Source organism: Physeter macrocephalus, chromosome 6 (assembly GCF_002837175.3).
Source record: "Physeter macrocephalus isolate SW-GA chromosome 6, ASM283717v5, whole genome shotgun sequence".
Lineage (NCBI taxonomy): Eukaryota > Metazoa > Chordata > Mammalia > Artiodactyla > Physeteridae > Physeter > Physeter macrocephalus.
Genome location: NC_041219.1, coordinates 95,689,844 through 95,715,068, shown reverse-complemented (window position 1 = coordinate 95,715,068; position 25,225 = coordinate 95,689,844). Strand labels below are relative to the sequence as shown.

At 38.8% G+C, this 25,225-nt stretch overlaps 1 protein-coding gene across 2 annotated transcripts in view; it reads right to left on the bottom strand.

Moving 5' to 3' along the window:
* The window catches only part of PRICKLE1 (prickle planar cell polarity protein 1), a 108,375-nt gene that overhangs the window by 72,143 nt on the left and 11,007 nt on the right, over nucleotides 1–25,225 (bottom strand). The gene's annotated exons all lie outside the window — the stretch shown is intronic.

The window sequence follows — 25,225 nt, the reverse complement described above, 5'->3', positions numbered from 1 at the left end:
CTTCCCTGGTGGCGCAGTGGTTGCGCGTCCGCCTGCCGATGCAGGGGAACCGGGTTCGCGCCCCGGTCTGGGAGGATCCCACGTGCCGCGGAGCGGCTGGGCCCGTGAGCCATGGCCGCTGAGCCTGCGCGTCCGGAGCCTGTGCCCCGCAACGGGAGAGGCCACGGCAGAGGGAGGCCCGCATACCACAAAAAAAAAAAGAAACATATAAGATTGCCCCACTGTTACTGAATTTCAGAGTGATCACTCCGTTTAGTTGGTGAGCACCATATTTCTCCATTTGAAAAGTGGGTTTTGTTTTTGTCAATCGTTAGTATACGTAATTTTTTGGGTACTATGTAGATATGCTGTTCCTCAACAATTTCTCAATTTTTGTAGCTATTTTTTATGTTATGTTTCTAAATCTATCATGCTTTACCAATTAAAATCCTCCTGCAACATTCATTATTTGGGTTGGGAATCTGGTGAGCCCTACTCCCCGCCCCCAGTGTTATATTCATGGACCCAACCGCAGGTTCAGGCCTTTTCCTCCACCTGCCAAGTAAAGATGGTGGGCCTTACCTTTTGCAGGACAGGGGAGTTCCATCAGGATATGGACAGAATTCAATCTCTACCCAAAACTCTAAGAACAATGCTAACCATCTGGTAAAATTAGTTATGCTTTTTAAAATGTCTATTTTATCAAAGATTTATATACACACACAGACACACATATACTTTTTAAAAGCAAAACAGTGCTAAAAGGCTCACAACAGAAACAGTAGTCATTTGGCCACTCTTGGCCAACAGAGTCAACCACTTTTAACTCTTGTAGTTATTTCTTCCACTACTTACCTCCATATTTCTAAATAATATGTAGAACTACTATACTTAATTTAAAAATTTTAGTCATTATCTCTGACGTCCTCTTATAGTAGATGAGGATTAGCTGCTTTTCCTATTACTGGCTTTGGAGGAGAAGTGAACATGAACTCCTAAGGTGACCACACTGAATTTTGACAACTAGCACATGGTTAGTGGGCCTTAAAAATCCTGTTGAATGTCATTGGATGAATGATATAGCTATCCAAATGCATAAAGCCAGGATGCATTCTGCAGTTTCTCATAGCAAGTATGCACTGAGCACAATGTAGGAGAAATACCTAATCTCCCCAAATAACATACATTAAGTTGGTTATTTGTATTTTGTTTTAGTATGTTCTTAGAAAACATTAAAATTCAACACATTAAAATATTTTTAAAAGAGGAATATCATGAAACTAATTTAAAGGACTCAGTAAAAACATCTCTGCAGCCCAAAGATTTTATTTCAAGTAAATTCTTAATTGGCAGTAGAGAAAGAAATCTAGACTTTCTTACTTTAGATGTGAGAAAGCAGTCTTTTCTAAACAATGATGAGCAAACATGCTTGAAAATATATGGGAGACCTTCCCTGGAGTCATGCAGGCTCAGAATTCAGCCCTTTGCCTCAAAGAATTTCAAAGTTTGATGCTAAGCCAAAAAAAAAAGTATAAGTTATGAATACTCTGAAAAGACTCCCACCTCATTAATATGTCTCAAAACACATTGCTTAAGGGTAAAGTTAATTAAATCACAGTACACATAAATTTGAAATGGACGGATAATCAATCACAGACAAAATTATGTTATACAAAGACAAAACAGGTGTAGTAGACATTAATAAAAGTTAAATGAAAACAGATTCATACAATGGAAGGAATTTTTCACCTGACTTGCTGCTGCCTCTTTGTATTATCCAGCTTTCCGGACTGTCTGAGGCAAACTGATGAAAGAATTAAATATTCTTCTTTACTTGGAACCCTTTAAAGTGGCAAATCTTCCATTTAGTACTTGAGAATTTCTCAAGCTTACTTCGACCAGCATCAAATTTTCTAACAAGGCACTATAACTCTTAAATTTACTGGCTGAATTATGTAGCTTTGTGAATTTTCCAAGAACTCTCTCTCTGTGTTTTGTTGTTATGTGTCTTTGGGCCTTTCACTTTCATTGCATTTCAACTATCTTGCAAGAAGAGAAAAGAAAGAAAGAAATTGAAACCAGCCGTTTTGATTACTTGTTAACAGTTCTGACAAAATAGACCCTGAGTTTTGGGGTTTTTTTGGTAATTAGCTGCAGGCTCCAAGTATTCACGTATTATTACTAACAGGAGCAATCTGGAGCAGATCTGAAATTATTTTCTGTAGCTGGAATAATTTCTACCCCCTGTAATATTATTTCCCTTATATGTCTAGCTTTTATAACATTGAATCTCAGAATGGCGAGGCTCTTAGAATGAGCTACTTTCAAACCTCCACCTGAGGCATCTTCCTAGCGAGTGCTGATAAAAGGAAGTGGTGCACGGTGGTCAAAAGGGCAAGGGATTGGGAGCCAGATAGTTTTAACCATTTCTAACAGAGGCTAACAACAGACACCCAGGAAGTACTTGGGCAGTTATGTAATGTAATAGACACACAAGAGCCAGTAGCACACTGCAACAGACAAAACCCCAGGATGTGGAGTTGGAGCTTTGTAGACACCTGTGTGTCTCAGGATAGGTCACTTCTCTTCTCTGAGGCCCAGCTTCCCCATCTGCCAAATGGAGAAAACAGTACACCTAATTCACAATGTTATTTTAAAAAACCAAATGGGATAAAATGTGTGAGGCTCAGAAAGTATGAGCTACCATTATTAGAACAATTCAGATTAAAAACCGGGAACTGGATAAACCTACTTTCAAGGTTCTCAGATGAACGGTATTATGTGCCTAATGAAGGCAGTGATATTTATAACTGACAATTTTAATTTACAAGAGAAGAAAATCAAGGTTAAATTTCACAGTATATGTAGTAGAAAAAATATCCTCTATCTTTAACTCTCCCTAATATATTAACAGAAAAATACGTATTCGTGCTTTCTAAGCATAAGCGTAATATAGGCGACACAAAGGACAATCCAGGGTCCTCCCCTAAGGACAGTCCATCTAGGAGTACACAGCAGTCACGCACACTGGAATAACTAACTACACAAGACCGTATAAGCTAAGTGGTGAATAAAGGGTCCAGAATAATCAGGTCCAAGGAGTAAGGGCTGGCTCCCTTTCAGGAGGTGTGGTCAAAGAGGAGGGGGAATTTGAGCTGGGCCCTGAAGGTCAGTTTTCCGGAGAGGAGGTGGGGAAGAGGAAGGTCATTGTTTCAGATGGAAAGAATGTGCTGGCCTATCCAACCCCCATCTACAATTTAAACTAATGATAAAGCTGCAAACCAGAGTCTCAGAAGGTTCCCTGATTTGGCATGAGAAGAAGGGAGAGAACTTGGGCAGCTTATAACTTTCTAGATAAGGTCACCTCTCCCCACAGGAAGCTAGAATAAAGGTATGAGGAGTAACATTAAGGAACAGTTGGCACCCATCCCAGCGTTCCCCATCCGCCAGGGTTCCCAAGCCCCTGTGGCATCGAGGGGTCTTGCTGAAGCTGGTCAGAGTTTAGAACATACATCCAACAAGCTACAGCAGAATCCACACCAGATGGGGGTTTGTAAGAATACAAAAATAAAGAGTGTAAGAAACACAAGAGGGAAACGGGTTAAAATACCTGTTGTTGTTAAGCTTATCTTGACATAGTTGCATGGGTCATATGCAGAGTTCTCTCAGAGTGGGGCTTCCAGTGACTCAAAGTCTCCTTTATGCCCTGGGATGGTGTAATGCCCCCATCCTTCCACCCCACTGCTACTGACCATCTCCACTTGGGTGACTCCAGGCACCCTTTCCTTTCTCCTTCCGCAGTCTATCTCATAGGATATGCATGCCTCCTCCCAACAGTGGCCTAAACCAGAAACCTGAAAGTCCCCATGGACTTCTGTCTCTTCCTTAGACTCTTTAACGGATGGGTCACTATCTCCCCAGTCTGGTCTCACCTCCTATAATCTATATATTCTCCAGACTGCTGCCACAAAGAGTATCGCTTGCAGGATAAAAATCTCAACTCCTTTTTAGCAAGGCAGAAAAGGGCATCATTATCTGGCCCCAGCCGACCAGTCTGACCTGAGCTTCCAACACTCTTTCCTTGAAATTTGCATCCTGGCAACATCTAATTACCTGAGAGGTCCCGAAACGCACCCTGCTTTGGGGCCTCCCCGTGTTGCAAACACTCTCCCCTCCCACTGTGCTGACAGCTTGGAACATTTCTATTCATCCTTCTAGCCTTAGCTCAAGTCCTTTCTCTGCTCTGATTCTTTCCTGACACCTGCCCATGTGCTGAGATGCTCCCTGTCCATGTATATCCTAGAACTGTGACAATTTACAATGTCTGTCTTTGCACCTGCTTTGTAAGCTCCTTGAAATCAGGAACAAAAACTTTTTTCCTTCCAGCTCTAGCATCCTGCACACAGCACCCACCCAAACAAAACTTTGTTGAGCAAATGACTAATTTTAAAATGAAAAAGAGAGGAATCGATATTACTTGGTTAAAATCAACAAGTCTGAAGAAATCCACTGCGAACATTAGTCTATTTAATTGGAGGTGGGGTGGACTTGCATGGGGATATTCTCCAACTGTTTATCTTTTCTTTGAAACTGTCAAGCCAGTGAAATAGACTCACGCATGTTGTACAACAGGGCAAGGAAGCAAAGGAGCATTTGTTTAAAAGAAATGACCTCTATGGTACTACCTGAATTTACAGGGTTTTGGAACTCTTTTCCACCCCGCTGGTACTCAAATTTAACTAGAATATTTTCAACCCCTTCTCTACTACCAAAACAACAAAAATACCACAAAAATTGAGAAGCAGCCAGGCAACAGAGATTTAGCACCAACTTAGCTTTGAGACCTCTCAAAATTACATTCAAAGCCCCCCTATAAAATGGGAGATGTTATGAAATTGCCTTTGCATCCCTTGAAGAAAAGGGTAACACACAGACTCATGCTGGAAATTGTAGGACTGAACTCTAAAATCCTCAAGTTTTGAGTATTTGGCTAATTGCAATCATTTACTTTCCTTGGGAATTAATAGAAACCATCTGCTTAATGATAAAGCTGAGCTCTGCAATTATTTGAGGAAACATGTGCTGTAGTCAGCGTCTTACTGAGGAAGCCTGCTAGACATACGTATTTTTTAAATAATTAAAGCCAATCACATTCATTAATTTAAAAATGCTGGGTTTTTAAAATTTATCAGCACCACCCTTGTTAATATGCATCTATGCAACCTTCAATTTTAAACTTATGGTAGGTTAAATAGCTACAGATGGCTGTGATCACACATTAGAATGTTGAGGTGATCATGAGAAAAAAATAAAGATGAGAAATAAATGTCCACTCTGAACCACATACCCGCCTCTGGGTCTCTTGCCTGTGTTCAGAGGGATACTTCCCTCTTAGCAAACAGGAAAATGGCTGAGTGCTCCAAACAAAATTCCTTTGAACTGGCCATCTCTCAAAGATCCTGCTAATTCTAACTGCAGTTCTGCTAGCAGACGTGAAGAAAAACAGGCAGCTTTTGTTACACGGCAGCCTAGAAAACGGCAAGAGCCAACGTCTCCTCTGAATGGCTGTAAATATTGATCCACCTGTAAAGAATAAGGGTGCCATCTCTGAATGGTGGCAAATAAATAAAGCAGGAGAATAGAGGAAAGAGAAACACATACGTTGGGCCAAGAGCTCCAAGCCAGTTTCTTCTGTGTGTGTGTGGCCCAAGGGAGGAGGAGATGTTTATTTGGACATCTTCCCTTCCCAAAAGAAGCCAGCTGACCGTCTGCTTTTGTATGCCTCCACTGTTAGAGCCCTGTTAACTTCATAGGCAAAGACCATCCAGTTTTTAACCAATGTAACGAAGGATTTTGAATTTTTAAAACCAGTTGGTAAGAAACAGCTAAGCCTCACCACTCCAGCCCACCAAAAAAACCCACTTTGGCTCTACAATGTTTAACTAGTTATTACTATGGTCCTTAACCTACAGAACAGCAGAGAGGTTAAGAAGATGGGTTTTTGCAAAGTATGACAGACACTGATTGAAATCTCCATTAGCCATTCACTACCTGTATACATTTAAGAAAGTTAATGTCGTAACACCTTACTTTCTATTTCTGTAAAATGCAGAAAATATAGTATCTACCATAGAGGGCTGTGAAAATCAAAAAAGATAATGTATGAAAATCGCTTAGTCCAGGGCCTGGAGCAGAGAAAGTGCCCACAAATATGAGTTATCTTTGTCATTTTTATTCTTATTATCATTACGGCCAGTCTTATGGTAGAAACTAGCAGGAAAATCTTAGGAATCATCAAGATTCCTGAGGGATCACCCCTGCCAGGGGCATCATGGCCAGAAAGAAGGCATCCTCTCTCTTCTTTTGAAAAGGAATCCAGGGAGGAAGTTGAAAGAGTTGGGCTGAGGTAGCTGTGGGCGGTACCGCAAGCAGCCGTTCTATCAGAAATGTACATAAAGACCCTGTTTTAAAGTTGAGTAAACACAACAAATCTTTTGGCAAAGAGGGAAGAGGTGTTTCACAATATGAATATTTGTATGCCACCCTCAGCTTCTTTTTAAAAAATGTTTCAAACAAATATGTCCATTGTATTATGTTATCAAAAGGCATATGGGTTCTAGAGTCAGAGGGACCAGGGTGCCTCCCCCGGGCTGCCACTTACCCTAGGTGACCTGGGGCAAATCACTGAATGTCTGCCTCAGTTTCCTCCTTTGAAAAGTGGTGATAATAAAAATACTCATCAAGTTATGTAAGCATTAAATAAGCTGATACTACAATGGGTCTTAGAACTGAATTCATTTTGCTTAACATTGTAAAGATTAAAAGAGATAATGCATGTAAGCCTTGCATGTATTGTGCTCACTACACAGTACCTATCATTCTTACTGTAAAGAAATTAGAAAATAAAATGAACGAACCAGAAAAAAGTAAAATAACTCAATTTTTAAATGGAAACTTTTAGAATTAAATAGTATAAAAATGACCAGAATTGTGGTTGGAGAAAGACACTATTTCCAAGAAAACTATGGAAATTTATTTCCCTAATAATCCTTGAAAAAGGAGTCTGGACTAAGACGTTCCAAAGGTGGGAGATGACTTCTGCATTTCCCTTTTAGACCCGTTAACAGTTCACAAATTATTCAGTGGAGGAACTATGAATAGAAACCTGTAAGACAGCAAAAGTATCACAGGAAGCAAGGCAAATGCCTACTAAAATGGGAAGCTCCAAGTTCAAAAAAGACTTCGCCAAACCCAAGAGAACCGAGGGAATGTATTTATTAATGTCAACAAATCCAAGTCCTATTCGAGGTGGAGGTTTTAAAATATGGAACTTTCCCCCTAAAACCCAGGTTCAAATTCCCTTCATCAACTCTTTCCCTGAGGCACTGGGCAATAATGGGTATTAATATGAAAATTTCTCTAGTCTGAATCACAGAGAATGGACCTAGGCCTTTTTTTTAACCAAGAGTACCATACTAGGTAGTGCAATACAGACACTTGGAGGGGATGGCCCACTTAAAAGTATTGCTTTGAGTGGGCAGCTTTAAAAAAAATTTTCAAACTCCTTTAGAATACACAAATTCTGTTAGATTATAAAGGAAAATAGAGTAAACTTAGCCCAAATATTTTGGGGGGTTTAAATAATATTGTTTTGTTTAAATATGTGGAAAACAATAATCTTTCTGTGGGACTATAAAATCAGTTTAGCAATGTTTCTTTGCTTTCCTTTTCTTATCCCCACCTCCAAAATTTAAAATCTTTCACAACATACGTACTGATTACTACATACATATAATTAATTTTTAAGATAAGAATGTGCAAAAATAATTATTTCCAACGTATTTTCAAGTTTCAAATAACACAAGAGTTCAGGGTTAAATTTTTTCTCATGTTTTTTTATGGTCTAACACATAATTTTGAAATGTGACACATGAGTATTTGTAAGTTATGAGTCTAAATATTTTAACAATAAGAAATAAAGCTTACTTATTCAAGAAGAGCTTTTTAAAATCGTCCCTCTAGGATCCTTCTAGAATAACCATTATTCCTATACAGCATTTTCTTTGTATGTTACGTGGTTACTCAGAATTAGCAACAACCTTACTCTTATTCCTAGCGCATATAAACCTTTCATTATTCTAGGGAACCCAGAAAGTAAAAAGAATTACACCTTTCAGCATTTAATCACCAAATTTGATTTTCTTTACAAATAGCCTGAAGGTAGGTCTGTAATATTATGTACCTCTTAATTCCACTTTGAAGGTAAGCAAACATTTACCACCCCACTTAGTTCCCGAATACAATCCATATTCTTTTCTGTGGTTCAGACATAAAGCCCTATTGATTATGTTCAAGTGGCCACTTACAAGGGTGCCTTAAGCAAGTGCTTGTTGAATTCACTGAAGGAGGTTCTCTGGCCTTGGCAGAGGCAAAAACGCTACAGACTTCACCAGCACTGTGCCCCAGCTTGAAGGTTTTGATGGCTTCCTAGGGTGGAGGATGAGGCCCCAAACTGGGAGATGTAGTCCTCTGACCTTTCCAGCTTCGTCTCACAACATGCTCATCTTTGCTCTTTCTAATAACCACCAACAGTAATAACTACTACCCACACAGGACCTAAGCACTGGATATAAAGCAATTAATTTCATCCTTACAACACCCTATAGTGGAGGGACTATTATTACCCCCACTCTACAGAAGAGATTAAACGACCTGCTTGAGATCTGCCAGCCAGCAAGTGTGGCAGCCGGGATTCAAACAAGCACAGTGTGGCTCCAGGTCTGAGCTCTCCCATCTTGACACTTATACAGAGATAGGGTCTGGCACAAAGTAGGACCTCAATAAATCTTTATTAAATGACTGAACAAATGACTTCTACAATTAGTCAAGAAGTCTATATAGTCAATCCTGACTTCCCAGTTTCTACACATAACTCCATTATGAGTTTCAAAGGAGGATTTAAATGGATAATGCAGAAATTTGCTCAGCAAATATTGCAGAGTACCTACAATGTGCCAGGCACCCAGGCTAGAAGGAGACACTGCCCTGCCTCCAAAAAGCTGATGGCCCGGGTATAGGACACAGACCAAGAACAGGCCACTAATTGCTACCAGAGTGGTGACTGCTGGGTGCTACTCAGCCATACAATAGCTCCTCTGAGCTGCAAAGAGCTACGCCTTGGGGAGGGTTCAAGACAACAGTGAATGCTCTATAAATAAAGCCAGTTTATTCAACACATATTCATTCTGCTTTAACCTTTTGTGAGCTGGCCTGAGGAGCAACTCAATTACTGTTTGTTAAATGGATGAAGGAAGGGACAAATGAAGGAAGCAAGCCAACTGTGACTGGTCACCTTGTTTGATGACCTTGGAAAATGCATTTCAGGTTCTAACCAAACTTGCAGGCTCATGTAGTTCAGGTCTCTCATTATATCAGAGCAGGAGAGGAGCCATAGTTAGCAACTCCCTGCCCCCCACATATACTACCCTTAAAAATGAGGGGCAAGTCAATAATCAAACAGCAAATGGAACTCCAGATTTTATATCACCTATTCACACAACACCCTCTCTTCCTTTCTGCAAATGCTTTATTTTTAAAGATGCCCATGTTTACTTAAAAGATGCTTTAGGGATTGGAAGGGCTGGATCCCTCCTTATGTCATCTGTGACACATGGAATACTTGAGTTATTACAATTCTGAGCTTTCTGTGGGAGTCATTTTGTTTCTATAAAACTGGCAAATCAAAATTCTAGGTTTCATGACTGCTTTATGTAACCATGCAAAGTTTTTCTCTCTATATAAAAAAGGTTCCTCACACACATTAAAATACTTATTCTAAAATCATCACAGTTTTTTCAATCAAAAACTGAACAGCTTTGACATTTTAAAATAAGAAACTGTCACTTTCAGAATTTGATTAAACTATTCTAATAGCAAGCTGGAGTCATTAAAATTGGCTTTTAGAGAGATACTTCACATGCTTCGTAACTGGAATACTGTAGTGGTGACAGCCTCCAAATCAGGCTTCCAAGACAGTGTCTCTAAAGACTGGATAAAGGCATGTCACACACGAGCCGCCCATTAGAAATGTGTTTCAATCTTGTTTAATCATACAAATGCTACATCTTCATAATAAAGTAATGCTATTTTGCATAAATAAAATGTAATATTTACACTTTAGTGCACACATATTCTTGTGTTAGAAATGGAAAGATATTCTGGGAAACACTTATGCCACCTTAATTCAAAAGTAAAGTACAAAAGAGCATTTCATAATTCTTCTCTTTGTCCATTATTACCATTAAGGGTGAAAAAGGGAGGGAACAACCAATAATTTGTTAATGGTTTACGAGAGAAATGCCAGGTTAATTAAAACAAAAACGGAACAATGTTTCCTAAGATTTACTACCATTTTATTGCAGGGCAAACTTTCTTTAAAATTCCAGATGTGAAAGTGCCTTAGGAAAATTCCAATGCTGTTGTGGAAAATGCGGTGAAGGTCTCCAACAGGACGCGGCTTGTCTGGGTCCCCAGCGGCTCTCCCGGGACCAGCAGATGCCAGACGGGAGTGGGCGCTGGACCACAGGCTCACTGGACAAGCATCTCTTTTGCCTTTGGGTCACTAAGCTACAAAGAAATGCTCTGTTTTAAAAGTCTTCTTACAGAAAGTAATAAAGTGCTATTTCTTGGCTTTTACGACCCCCTTTTTTTTTTTTTTTTTTTTTTTTTTTGGCTGTGCCATGCGGCGTGTGGGATCTTAGTTTCCTGACCAGGGACCGAACCTGGGCCTCCTGCAGTGGAAGCACAGAGTCCTAACCACTGGACCGCCAGGGAAGTCCCATGACCTTATATTTTTTTAAAGAACTTCCTTTTCCCATAGAGGAGCCAGAGCTGATGTATACGGTTGATATGGTATAAGCCACAGCCAAGGGAAGCTAAACTGAGAAGGCAGAAGATACTCTTGGAAGTATAAGTATATTGAATTAGTTAATTTTCTTAGGCAGTCAAAGAGCTACCAAATAGGCAGGATTTTTTTTTTTTATCTGACATTTAACCAGGCGTACTGAATTGAATGATTTATTTTACACGTCTTTTTTCATTTGTGAGATGTCCTAGCTTTGAGGTTGCAGTGTAGAGGGTAAATTTCTTTAGAAAACTGAGAAATTGGGAGCAGTAAGTAGTTTGAAAGAAAAGAAAATCAAAGGACAATGAGTTCACGCCTATGTGAAGTGCTAGACATGCACTGAAACTCCTTCAAAGAAATCACTTTTTCTTCTTTGTCACTAATATCATCTCTCATTTCAACAGCCACTCTGTTTCCTGGTGGCTTTTAGAAAATAATGTTAACCTGTATAATCCATTTAGCCATCAGAGGTCTTTTATTTAGAAGAGTTATTTTGATGTCAAGATGCTTAAATGCTCCTTCCTAATTAAAATGTACCAAAATAAAACCTACTTAAGACTTTCCATGTGAAGGGAAACATCCTGATCTCTCTTCCCTTAGATATAGGCTACCGACCTGCCCTTGGCTCCAGTATTGATTTTACCTGATTTGATTGACTACAATTAAACAGGTTTTTACTACAGTCTCACAGCGGGGGAAGTACCTTCCAGGTGCAAAGTCTGAAGCCTGTGCTGAAGGTGTTATATGATACACAAATCACTGGCAAGCCAAACAACTGTACCCATGCTCCCTGAACACTGCTTCACAAAATTAATGTGCTAACCATCAGTTCTACATACACTGGAAAAGAAGTAAATAGGAACAAGTTCTTCAAACAAAGTGGAGATGTAAATTTTTAAATATCAGAGATAAAATGGGAAATCATTCAACATTTAGATATTCTTAGTCTTTGAACTCAGTATTCAAACTTATTTATACCATTTCTATTGTCTGAGACTATTTGTTGAAGAGTGTGGAAATAATGCCAGAGACAGAGTGTGGGAGAGAGAGAATAAGTGATCCAATTTTCCATTAAAGGCAAGCTTTTGTTAATTCTGGACTAGGCAGTTATTTAGTTACATCTGTGCTTTGCCGTGGCTGAAGGCAGTAGCCCCAACCCTGGACAGTCACTTCACACATGGCCACTACTGTTCACAAGGAACGGTAGGCAAGAATGGACGTGCATCTGATTCTGGAAAAAATTTCCCTTAATCTTGGCAGGTTCCAAGCACCATCTTCATGCAAGAAACACATGTACCATTGGCAGTTCTGAAAACCAGTAATAATATTGCTAACTTGTGTTAATAATATAAAAAATATTAATAGAATCCTACCCCCCAAAAGAACAAAAATGTCTTCCAGGATTTGTGATGCCTGAAATGCTATAAATCTCTGAAGGCAGGTTATATCCTTCCCACTTCCCTGAGGCATTTGTCACGTTGCCAGACCAGATTAGAACCAGATAAGCCTCAGACACTTTTTGAAGATATTAGAAAGATCATGTTAGGGGAAGTGGCTTAGGGGTTATACTTTATCAAACCAACATCCTTCAAATGCCTCTTACTAATAATACACTGTTGTCTGCTACAGCAAGATGGTGGACACTAAGGCAAGAAGGGAACCATATACTTAGTAATAACCTTTATTCTGTTTTCCTTTTCTGTGTGCTTGTGAGGGAAAGATCTATTAACAAGATAACACAATAAGACAATAGAAAATAAGACAATAGAAAAGTCTCCAGCACCAAAGGCATTTTTCATTACGAAAGCCCTTTCTAACCACTCCCAGTCACTTCTCTGACCTTCTTTTTTCTAAACTTTCCTGTTACTCCACCCAAATTTTTCTCCTGAATAGTATTTTTTTTCCTACTCACAGTTTTGTAACACTCAGTCGCAGAATAGCTTACTACTGGCATCTATCTTGGGTGAATATCTGTTTTCAAATGCGTTATTTACAGTAGAAAGTTAACACTATTCTGTCCAAGAACTAATGAACTAATTTGGTTTAAATTTAAAGGTCATACTTTAGAAGCCCACAAATGTTTTTCAATTGCAGGCAAATATATACATTACAAATCCTCACTAGAGATTTTATCAGGGTGTACAATGAAATTTGTCTTATTTTCCATTTTAGATGTCCGTTTTTCATGAAAATGACTCAACGCTTATGTACAGTAACTATGAAAAGTCATCTCTAAGAATGGCCACGATATATTGGTAATTCAAAATCACTGTGGGAAATTTGTCAGTCATTGAAGTCACCTTACGGTTGCTCCCAGACAAACAGGTGAAAATGTAATGTCTCACCCCCCCCATTTTCAAATCAATCAAAAGGCAAAGATATCTTATCTCATTTATTGTATTAGAAAATTAAAATATATGTGCTAACATGGTAAGATTACAAAGGGAAAGATTAGGAGGGGGAGGGAAACCTCACTAGAGATTGTCTAAAAGAGTGAAACCCATTTTGAAGATGTAAAAGATGTTGATAACAGACTCAAAGTATATTATACACATAACAGAGCTAAAGGAAATTAAGAAAAGTTGCTAATGTACTTGAAATGTTCCTGAAATCAGCTGAAGTGAATTCTGAAATAAAGCGCCTCTGCAAGATATCTTAAAAATAAATTAAAAAAAGAAAAAAATTAGAACTAGCAATGAAAGAAATGAGAAATGAATAAATGAATGAATATATGTAAGAAAAGCCAAAGGTGTAAGGAGTCACTAGGTAATAGATGAGAAAGAACCAAAGCAAGGTAAAGACCTGCAGATAAAATTTAAATATCAACTTCATACTGTGGTGAAGACGCGAACTCTTCTCCTTATATGAAGAGTGGCTTCAGTACCCTAAATCACAGATGGAAAAGAAAAAAAAATAAATGATCTAACAGTGGAAGAAACTTTGCTGCTAAGACAGATGATGAAGATCACTGGCCAGAAACACTGGATCACCAACAAAGACATAGCTTGCATTCAAATTTTAGCAGATTTAATTAAAATTTTTAAATTGTGATCAGGACAATTTCACAGCTCTGGAAGATAAAGAGCTAAGTTACTGCCACAAACAGAAACTTGCCTGTCGTGAGCCAAGTTCAAGCAGGGTGAGTAAGAATACTGACTGCTTTTTTCTACACTTACACATTGGGGTTTTTTAAAGCCATTTATATATTTTTTTTCTTTTTTTTTTTTTTGTATTTCTTTGCAAGACTTAATTACAAACAAACAAAAATCCTGATCAATTGTTTCATAATTAAATAGAATACAGTTGGGAGACCATATAATTTATCATGCAAACCAGGACATTTTTTGAGTGCAATTAATAACTATGTTGGGACAATAGACATAAACCAGGATGTACAGTCATCCTAAATATAGCTCAATTCTAAAGTGAAATAACATTAAAAAAATTGGACTCACCACCCACCCTTCTCCCACTATGAAAAATGTCCCTTTCCAAAATGCTATTGCAATCCTTCTGGAGGTCGTATTTTAAAATGTAGGAATAACATTTCCCAAACTTCACTGAAGAATTCAAAGAAATATCCTGGGAAGTGTTAGTTGTAAAAGGATTTAATTTAATTTTTGTCAGTTTCAGAATCATTTGGATTCCAAAGTCCTAGTGGAATGTAAACAAAAGCAAAAGGATACATTTACTGTAATGTATCCAGATGTAGAGCTTAGTATCACTGGGTAATAAGGAACAATAATTCAATTATTGCAAAAAGGATTAGCTTGCATTTAATTTGCATTAAATAAATACAAATACATTTTATCTGGGGCAAGACACTAGCACTAGCAAACTGAAAGTAAACAAAGAATCTCAAAAGGAGTTAACATTGATACCACGTTTGAAAATATCATTCATAAATATCTGAGTCAGTATAGTCAAGGTCAAATACAAATATTAATATCGCAATTAGGGTTCCCAGATTCAGGGACATCTGAGTTGCTGCTGGATATCACTAGCCTTCTGGGGACAGCAGCTCTCTCTGTGCTGAGGAACATTCAAGCAGCACAGCAGGACTGCTGTGGGTGACGCCTAAGGGGAGGGGCCATCAGCGCTGAAAGTTTTAAAACGGCGGGGGGGGGGGGGGGTTCTTCCAAATTCTCATCAGCCAAGCAAGTTGGAGAGAGGGGAGAGAAGTGTGGGGAAGGAAACCGGTGGGTTGGGTCGCCTTAAGAGCCCAGAGACTCTGGGAAGTACCTCCATCTAGGAGGGGTGTGTTTTGGAGACAGGGGGAGTAGAGCAGGGGTGTGGGAAGCAACTGTCCCACCTCAACCTCCCCCTATGCGCCATTCCCAAAGTGGTGCTTTATCGGAGGCCATAAAGACCCTGATGAACCGGCATTAAAGAAAGCAGCATGGAATACAGGATGGGATCCTTAAGGGACACAGGGAAAGAGAAGAGGTAAACAAAAAGGGAGCCCTTTTTATGGGTTCACTCTCCCCAACGACCAAAGGACCAAAGCAGCACCTCCTCCTTACTGGTAAAGCCTGGCTAATCCTGCAATTTTTTTTTTTTTTTTGGCCTCGTGACTTATGGGATCTTAATTCCCAGAGCAGGGATTGAACCCCGGCCCCAGCAGTGAGAACACCAAGTCCTAACCACTGGACCACCAGGGAATTCCCCAATCCTGCAGTTGTATCCATTTGTTGTGTGTATTTGTTTGCATCTGCTTTCTTTTTCTGCTAATTGCTTTTCACCCACAGCCAGTTCCCCTAGCTTCCTTTTTTCTTTTTAAATCAGCACTAACCTCATGATCCCAGAGGCTGGTGAGGGGAGGTTGCTGGAGACAGACTGGGCTAAAGGAACTGATGGAAGAACTACAGCTATCCTCTGAGGAGCCTTCCTCCAGGTCTCTGGCTTTAAGGCCTGATTCTGTGGCTTCTGTACTCACCTACAGTGGGCCAGAATGAGAATCTGGGGGTGGGGGGAGGGGGAGGGAAAATGTGGTTCTGACCTGGAAAGAGACAATCTAAGTAAGATATGGGGGCTCTCTGTCTGGTGTGTTGCTAGATGGTTAAAGGCAAAGGAGAGACTCGAGTGAGATGCTTGACGGGGTGGGCTCAAGAACCAGGCCATGGAGGGCTCACAGGAGAAGCACAATTTTAACGAAGAAGTGGCACAGTCAAATGTTCATTTTAGATCACTCTGCACTGTGAAGGCAGCAGGACTAGAGTCCAGCAGTCTGGATCGTGGTTTAGTGAACGAAGATGAAGAACTGAATCTTGGAAAGAAGAGGATGGCTGGTCCCCGAATCATCCAGGAGGTAAATTAGATGGGACTTGTGGGTGAAGGAATGTGAAAAAGAGGAGTGGAGGATAACATTCAGCTTTCTAACTTGGACAACTAGGTGGTTTATGAAGTTACTAACTTAGGACATATACAGATGGTGGGAAAGGTTTGATGGACAGTGGCCGGGGAGGTGACAGTGGTGTCTCAGCGTAGGTACCCTACGTGTTGATCTCAAGCAAACTAGGGCAAGAACGTACTGGACTCGTGTAAGAAGTCTGGATTCCAGTCTGGTGCTAACATTTAGTAACTGTGTAACCCACAGTAATTCTCTCAACCACGGGGAACCTGATTCTTCATTTATCACATGAGGCAACTGACCCACAGTTTGTTACCAGGACTAAATGAGAATGTGTGTAAAAGTATTTTCAACGCTGAAGCATTGAAAGTCTGAACCTAAGAAAGCCTCCACACCCCCCTACACTCATCAAACGTTTGGTACTATTTTCAGTCATCAGGATCTGGTGTCCCAAACTTGGCTTTTCACTTGAGAAACATTTATTTACTCATCCAGGAAAAAATGTTTGCGCCCCTACTTTACACTTATTCTAAAAAGAGAAACACAACACTGTTTTTCTTAAGGGCCTCAAACTTCAGGGCGCAGGAGATAAAATATAAAGAGATGAATTATAATGTGTTCAGCACTGTAACAGAGGTCCGAGGATGAATGAATTGGATGAATCTGCATGCCATCTTTGCCAAAGGGTTAGCTAAACTCCTTACTATTCCAGTGTCTGTATATGAGGGGCAAAAAGATTATTACTACTATTTTATTTTATTATTTTTTTACTACTATTTAATTTATTTTTTTTTGGCCGAGCGGCGTGCAGGACCCAAGTTCCCTGATCATGGATTGAACCCATGCCCCCTGCAGTGGAAGCACATAGTCCTAAACACTGGACAGCCAGGGAAGTCCCTATTTTAATTTTTCAATTGAAGTATAGTTGCTTTACAATGTTCTGTTAGTTTCAGGTGTACAGGACAGTGATTTAGTTATACATAGGGTAGGTGTGCTAAATGCATTTTTGACTTACGGTATTTTCAATTTACAATGGGTTTATCGGGACACCTAACCTGTGGGATGAGGAAGATTTGCATATGGAATACTTTTCCATATCAAAATCAAAATTTTATATTGTGATATTAAGCTTCACAATGCCCTTACATTTGCAATTTTTATAAAGTATAGTTCAAGTCCACGTTCATTGGGAACAGAAGTGACTGCTTTTAGGTAATGCATTTGTTTTAAGAGAGGAAAGGTCATTTCAAGTTTGTTTAAGACTGCCATCTAGTGCCTCCTTTCTCCCTATTGGATGCAGAGGATTTCTGTGAGCAAGTCAGTTTAAGGAGAGTCTATAGTTAACTTTCTGGATTGGTTAACTCAGGTTTTAGATAGATAGCAGTAACCTTTTTCAGCTTGGATGGCATTCTTACGGTACCAGCTGTGCCGATTAAGGAAATTAATTGTCCTCCTCAGCAGTCTTACAGAAAAAGTGAGGCACAGACTTGAAGTAAAAAGCAGTCATTTATTACCCTTTGTTGACCTATGCAATTAGACATGACCCTCAAAACAAGACAAATTAACTCCTTTGTGGTGATGTAATCCCTATAACAGATGGATCGATGATGGAAACATGTAACCCCACCAAGGTTCATGTTTAAGATGAGCAGTGTGGCACTGGAAACTCTGCTCTGGCTGGTACAGCTGAAAGATTATGTCAGCGGCTGAAGAGCACAGATTCTGAAATCAGAGTCCTGCAGAGACACCTGCTACAGACTAGATAGTCACTGTGTGACCCAAGGCATTCCTTTGTGAATCAATGTGAAATCAATGTCCCAGCATGATGTTAGGTGGAACTGTGCTGATGGACAAGTAAACCAGTAAGGGACACACAGCAAAGGAGACTTCAGCCTTATGAGCTCATTAGCCAATTGGAACTGGAAGAGTTCCAAGACACCTGTGTTGTTATGTCCACCTACCTGAATTACCCTGGAAGTTTCAACTGGATACAGTTCCCTTCCATGAGTCATAGATTATTTAAGTTTTACTGTGCACTGTTAAACAATTGTCATACTCCACGCTTAAGTGGCTGCCTTCCAAATGGGGTATGAGTGATTTTTGTGATAAAATTCACTGGAGTCCTAAAGTATAAACGAAGTGTACTGGTTTTAGATAAAATTCCATCTGGCAGCTCAACTTATCAAGACATTGATTTGATGTCAACAGCTCACAGAATTATGATTAGGCAACTCTGAATGGCACCCATATTTCTCTTTCTAGAAAATACCTAGTTTACTCATAACTAAAATAAATGTTTAAGAAAGTCCTTTCATATTTATTTCAGTTTAATATCACAAGTTAAAAATTCCAAATTCAGTGAGTTCTTGAAAATTATTATATAAACTTTAAAATATATAGTCAAAATAAGAAAATATTTAACTTTATTTTGAAGCAACAATTTTGTATATTTGGGAAATTATTTTCACAAGCATTTATGTGTTAAGGTCAACAATAATCAGTTTAATTTAATATGCAATAGTTTGTACAAATATAACCTTAACCCCAGAAGTTGTCTAAGCAAATATAAAACCTTTAATTTCCTAGGTTTTATCGTGCAAATGCCCTCAAGTCACCTGTCAAATTCTACCTTCATCTAGCCACTGAAAAATGTAGAATAAAATGTAGCCTGTTTGAACTGTGAAAGTAAGTATAAATGTTATGGATAGGTAATTTTTGCACATGTTAATATTAGAAAAGAAAAAAAACAAATATTTGGGGTTTCTCCATATTATAGACTTGGTATGAGTTTCAGAGTCAACAAAAAAGACCAGTAAAAGGGATTTTATGAAGAAGTTATTTCCTCCTCCAAGAGAATTCAAAAAGAAGCTAATAGGAAAAAAAAAATACCTCTGTAGCTTATATTATATATTGATCAAAACCAAAATCCCTGAAACCACCCTAGGGGAGGGTGAAACCATCCAGCACAAACCCAGTCTGTAGTTAAAGCCAGTGGTGAGAAGCAGACAACTCTGGGGTCCCAAGCCTTTGGTTTGGAAACAAGCAGGGATTCTGGTGGCTTTTCAAATCCAGCTCCTGGGATGGAAGCTTGCGCTTGTTTTTATGGTACAAGATGATGATCCCCCAGCAGGACTCGGGTGACCTGGGTCTTCAGGTCCTGATGTGCCAACAGCCTCGTGAAAGTCACTTTCATTCATTGAGCATCAGAGGGTTCATGTACTGATTGAGGCCAAGCATCCTTCCTCTTGCATGAGTGCATTCCCCAGCCCAGCCCACCACATCGTGGTGTCCTGAAGGATGGAGCGGGTGGGTCACATCTTTGGATCTTCCTTTCCTTTTGCTTCCACTTATCACCCCCTTTCTTGTGTTGTACTGGAATATGTCTATGTTTCTTCAATAAATATTTGTTGAATGAATAGAATGAATGAGAGAAATTTTAAGTGTGAACAATTCGGGTAGATTTCATATTACAATTAACCTTCAAAGATATATAAGCATTTGCAAATGAAAACTATCTATATTCCAGATGATCTTCATCTATACTTTAGAACATTTAAACAAGGAAATATTTATGGGTTTTCCCCCTACCAAGAAACATTTAAAATATATCACTAATACTTAATTTCCTTATTTAAAAAGTAACACACCTACAGCACAAACTATGGAAAAAATGAAAAAGGGACATAAAGTCATATCCATTCCTAATCTACCCACCAAGAAATAAACCATTACTAACATTTTGCTAATACAAAAACTTCACGGAGAGTCAGTAGGCCATCCACACAGGGCATCAAACCCAAAGCACCTGGGGACCCATAGGTCCGGGAGAAGGTCCTCAGTTTCTTGTATGTTTTTAAAAGACTTTTCATCAGTTAATCCAGCGAGTTCCTTGAGCACTGCAGGATTGTTTCGTCCTAAAGAAATTTAGTGGCTTCTGATCGCTAATTAGACTGTACTCAGTTACACTGAGAAATGTAATGGCCAAATAAATAAGAATATTCCACAAAGGAGTCAGCTTGAGAAATGAAAATAATAATCTGAGGGCTGCTTTAAAATACTGGAGCAAAATAACTGAATTACCTTAACAGGTATTATCTTCAAGCCAGGACCACTAAAACATGTGCATGTCAACTAGACCAAAAGCCAAGGATGGGCCCATGCAGGCACCTCTCCCTTGGGCTGCATTAGAATCAGGCTCACAAGCTCCCATCCATTTTTCTCTTTTTGGATGGACTCTATTTGGCAAAACTGCAATTCTGATTTACCATCAGTTCTCCTTCCACTTAAATTGCTGACTTATACGAATAGGTGACTTGACAAACACTGTTCCCAAAGACTGGGAGACTAAAGTATTTTATCCTAAGAAACAAGAAAGGCAAAGCAAAGGCAATAATTCTTTACAACTATCGTATGCAGCAGTGGATGCATGGTCATGGAGATTCTCTAACATAGCCAAGGAAGTGATAATACTTCCTAAATTTGGACTGAGAAAAAAAACGTATTATTAATTCTCTCTCAGCATTTGTATAGATTTCTTCTATCTGTGGTTTTCAAACTGTGTGCAAAGAACCAGGACCCTCACCTGGCTGAGGAGGAGACAAGGGCACTGAAAGGGAAGGGCTATAAACAGGAACTTTTGAGTTGCCAGGTAACATACAGGATGCACGGTTAAGTCTGAATTTCAGACAAACCATCAATTATTTTTTTAGGGACATGCAATATTTGAGACACACTTATACTAAAAATTCTTAATTGTTTACCTGAAATTCAAATCAACTGGGCATCTTGTGTGGTTTTCTTATCTTGACAAATCTGGCAGCCCTATCACTAACTCCCTTTCTCCCTCCCAACTAAAGCAGTTTCTACTTGACGTGCTGGAGTTCCAGATTATCTTGTGTTTGAGAAAAGTGTTCAGCTATCCAAAAAAAGTTTGTAAACCACTTTGCTAGACGAATCTGGGCAACACTCTGAACTCCACTGTCTGTGGACTTCTCATGAATAAAGCAGAGTGCATCTGGTTGTTGTGAAAATTAATTAAAGCTTGTAAAGCCCTTTGCGATTGGCATGTTCAGCCACATATGCTACAAAATATTTATCACACGCCAGACTGCCTGAAAACATACTGATTGCTCAGTGAACAATCAGATGGCAGAAATTCTGAAAGATGCTAAATCACAATCTTAATCTCACCACACTGAAGAACCACATATTGAAACACAGCAGGCCTTCCAGCCTAAGAAGTGAACTTACCTTCGAAAAACAAACATAACGTAATTTGCTTTTAAAAAGTACAGTATTCTAAATTATATTGTTACGGATTCTTTTCAGCTGAATCATAGTTTTTGAAACAGGAGATCAAGAAATAACAATCAGGAAATGAAGAAAATAGTTCATCTCCTACAAGTCTACTGTCTGCTATTTCTGCTTGGTAAGGTTTCTTAGACTAAAAAAAAGTTTTTATGAAAACAAAACAGAGATACCAACACAATAAAACACATCTGGTGGCCACTTGGTGACATTTAGGCTCTTTTTTGTCCCAACCATTAGCTTTCACGGAAAGCACTTACACAGTTCTAAAGCAGATGTCATAAAAGTGCAACACATTATATAATGTTGTCTAAACACTTGAGTCTGAAATTGAAACCTGGCAGTGAAAATGAAGAGTAAATAAATTTAGACAGTACCAACATAACAATGAAAAGACACAAGTGTATATAAATACCTGGTGGTTTGTCCAGGTTAATGCAACATTTAAGGAGAAGAGAGAGCCCTTATTCAGAAGCTTAAAGTCAATTACAGAGAAGAAAGACAGGGTCACAATTAAAGTTGTCAAAACTCATCTCCTACTTCTGATTGAAACTGAAGTTTTATAAAGGTGACAATAAGTCCATGACTAAGAGCATAATTAATCTTAGAGCCAGATAGAAATATCTGCAATTCACAGAGCATCATGCTTGTCTCATATTTCCTGCCTTTGTACACACTTTGCCTTCTCCCCAGCCTGAGTCATTGTTCAATTCTAATGGCTTGGTCAACTCCTATTCAGTCGTCAAGACCCATCTCAACCATATCCTCCTCTCTGGAGCCTTCCTTAACAATTCACACAGAACAAATGACTTCCACTTTTGGCTTTGTGCCACTACTATATCTAGTACATTTCTATTCCTGCCTCTACCACAGTATTTCACAAGTGCTTAAATGCCTTCCTTCCCTACAAAATGGTGAGCTTTTTAAAGACAGGAACCATTCTTATTTGATGTTTGTATTCCCAGAGCCTAGCACAGTGCCTGGCAAACCACAGGACTCAATGAGAGTGTGCTGAAGTGAAAATGGTGCCCCCAAACTGAAATAAAAATGGGAAGTTTAACATTAAATGGTTAACATGCGTTTGTAAGTGCAATTTCTTCTTACCTTTCAGAGGAGAGAAAAGGTAGAGAATATGCAAAATAGCTACCATCACTTTGAAGTGAATAAATGGTCAGGAAATGAGGCAGAAGATGAAAGGTTCTGTATACCCATTTAAGGAGCTAGAACAACAGAAACTACTGTGAGCTGTCCCTAAAACATCTCTGCAAAAGTATGCCAACTGTAACCTGGAGGGTTGGCCTCCAGACCAAGGAGCAGATGCAACTTTATTTCTTTTCCTCCCTCTAACCTTCTGCTGAGAAGACCCACAAATTGTCATTAAGAGATGGAATGCCTTCGTGCAGCACTTTCACACACTCATTACCATCTGATAGCGTTTGATCTCTGAGTCATGGCTGAAGCGACCCAGATTCAAACTGGTGATTATTAATGTCACATTTCTATAGTACTTCCTATTGGAACAGCACTTATAGTCACTTGCAAATCTGCTGGGATCAGGGCCACGGCTCATTGAGTTGTTCATCTGAACAACTCACAAACTCCATCTTCGGAGATATAATATAAGTAGTACCCTACTTCCCAGTGGGCCGCTGTAACTTCAGGCTCAGCCTAATTAGAATGTGAATAAGATCAAAGGGCCTGAGAATTTGCATACAAGTTAGTGATTTAATTAATCACAAAAATGATTTTTGTTACAAAAATGGAACAGCCAGGCTAGTGGGTATGGTGACACAGGCCAACATGTATTATTTAAGATTAATACAGAAAGAGTTTCACCACTGATTGCATATTTATACCAGCTTTTATTGGGGGGGGGAGATAAGAATATTATTATGGTTTAAAAAAATATTAAGAATGCAACTAAAATGGATGCTGGGCTACTCTTATTTTCCAGCAAACCCTCTCTAAACCTCCCCCAATTAATTCCAATTTGGTCAATGGACACGCACATTTTAAACAAAATTATAATCACTATTGATTACATAAGTAAGTGAACATACTACTTTGAGTCTTACTTTATAAATTTTATAAATTTTCCATATTTCCCATGTATAAACACAGTACTCACATTTGTAACTTTTAGTATGAATATAACTATGCCATTGTTGTAACTACATCAGATTAATAATTTGCTCTGAATATTACTGCATTTTTTTAGCTCCTATTAAATTATAACGTAACTTATTAAACCAGACTTTTGGTAAGGGGAAGTGGTCTCTTAGGTCTTTAAAACACAGCTACTGTTGAATTTTGAATTGGCCACACTGAATCATGAATAAAGAGACCATTTTTAAAAGTTGCACCTGGTTAACATGAATAATTTTGAGTAGATTGTTAAATAATTCTAGTCAGGGACTTAGGTAATGATGAAAATTAATAATAATAACAATATTAGCTCCCATTTATTAACTATTCCCCTAAAGTTTTAGCCTCCAAATCCAGTATTTTAGCAAGGAAATTTTGAGCCTAAAATGTCATTAGGCCTCTCACTTATCATTCAGGAAACTGAGGCACAAAGTGGGTAAGAAGTCCAAAAAATTAAGTGACTTGTCCAAGATTACATGTAAGTTAGTAGTAGTAGAGGCTATAATTATCTAAAAGCATTTAATATGGAACATATATAAACACAGCAATGTTTACAAAACAATAAAACATCAAACTATTTTAGATAGATTTTAAGTGCCTGCTTATTTTTCCTCTTTCTTTTGTTTCTTTCTTTAGAAAAATTGAACTACTAATTTATTTAGGAATCATCAAACCAAAGCTCCTTAGGAAGGTGCATCTTGAACGAACAGGCAGCTTTTCCATCAGTAAATTGGGGATAACCTTGGTTAGACGTCTACACAAAGATGCGGTGAAGGTAAATGAGATGAATCTGAAATTGCTTTGTGTACTTCGGAGGTATTAGCCGTATTAGTCATAAAGAACCCCTGAGTTAAAACATGATAATTTCTGGACAAATACACTGGCACAGCTCCTTAACAGGAAAGCTGACTCACCGCCAATTTAGCCCTGGAACCTGAGACATTAAAATAATAATTTCAAGCAACCAGGTTTCCTACTGAGCTGGCTGAAATCACTTAGAGGATTAGCTTTTCACCTCTGGAATTTAAGTCAGGATTTCTTGAGTGAAAGATAGTCCATCATCCTTATTTTAACAAAAAATTCTGTCAGAAGATACTACCTTTTTTTTTTAAGGTTACAGAGCATCATGGGTGCGTTATGAAGTGGGAAGTCACATAGCTCACAAATATTTGGTCTTACTTCTATTAATATGGCATCCATTCACTATATGATTACATATCATTGAGCACTTTGTGGTGGAGAGAAGGGAGGAGGGGTATTTGATCAGTTTCTTTCCTCATACTCCATAACATTTCTCTGGCTTTATTCAGATAAGGGAGGAAACAGCTCAGAAACTCCACTGTAGCTGCCACCCGCCCCCAGCCAAATACACCAGAAGACTCTGTTTTGGAGATTTTCACTCAGGTAAAAACAGCAGTCAGGTCTCTGTTTTGTTTTTTTTGTTTAAGGTTATTTTATGACATATAGATTTTTTTTTTAAATTTATTTTTGGCTGCGTTGGGTCTTTGTTGCTGCGCGTGGGCTTTCTCTAGTCGCGGCGA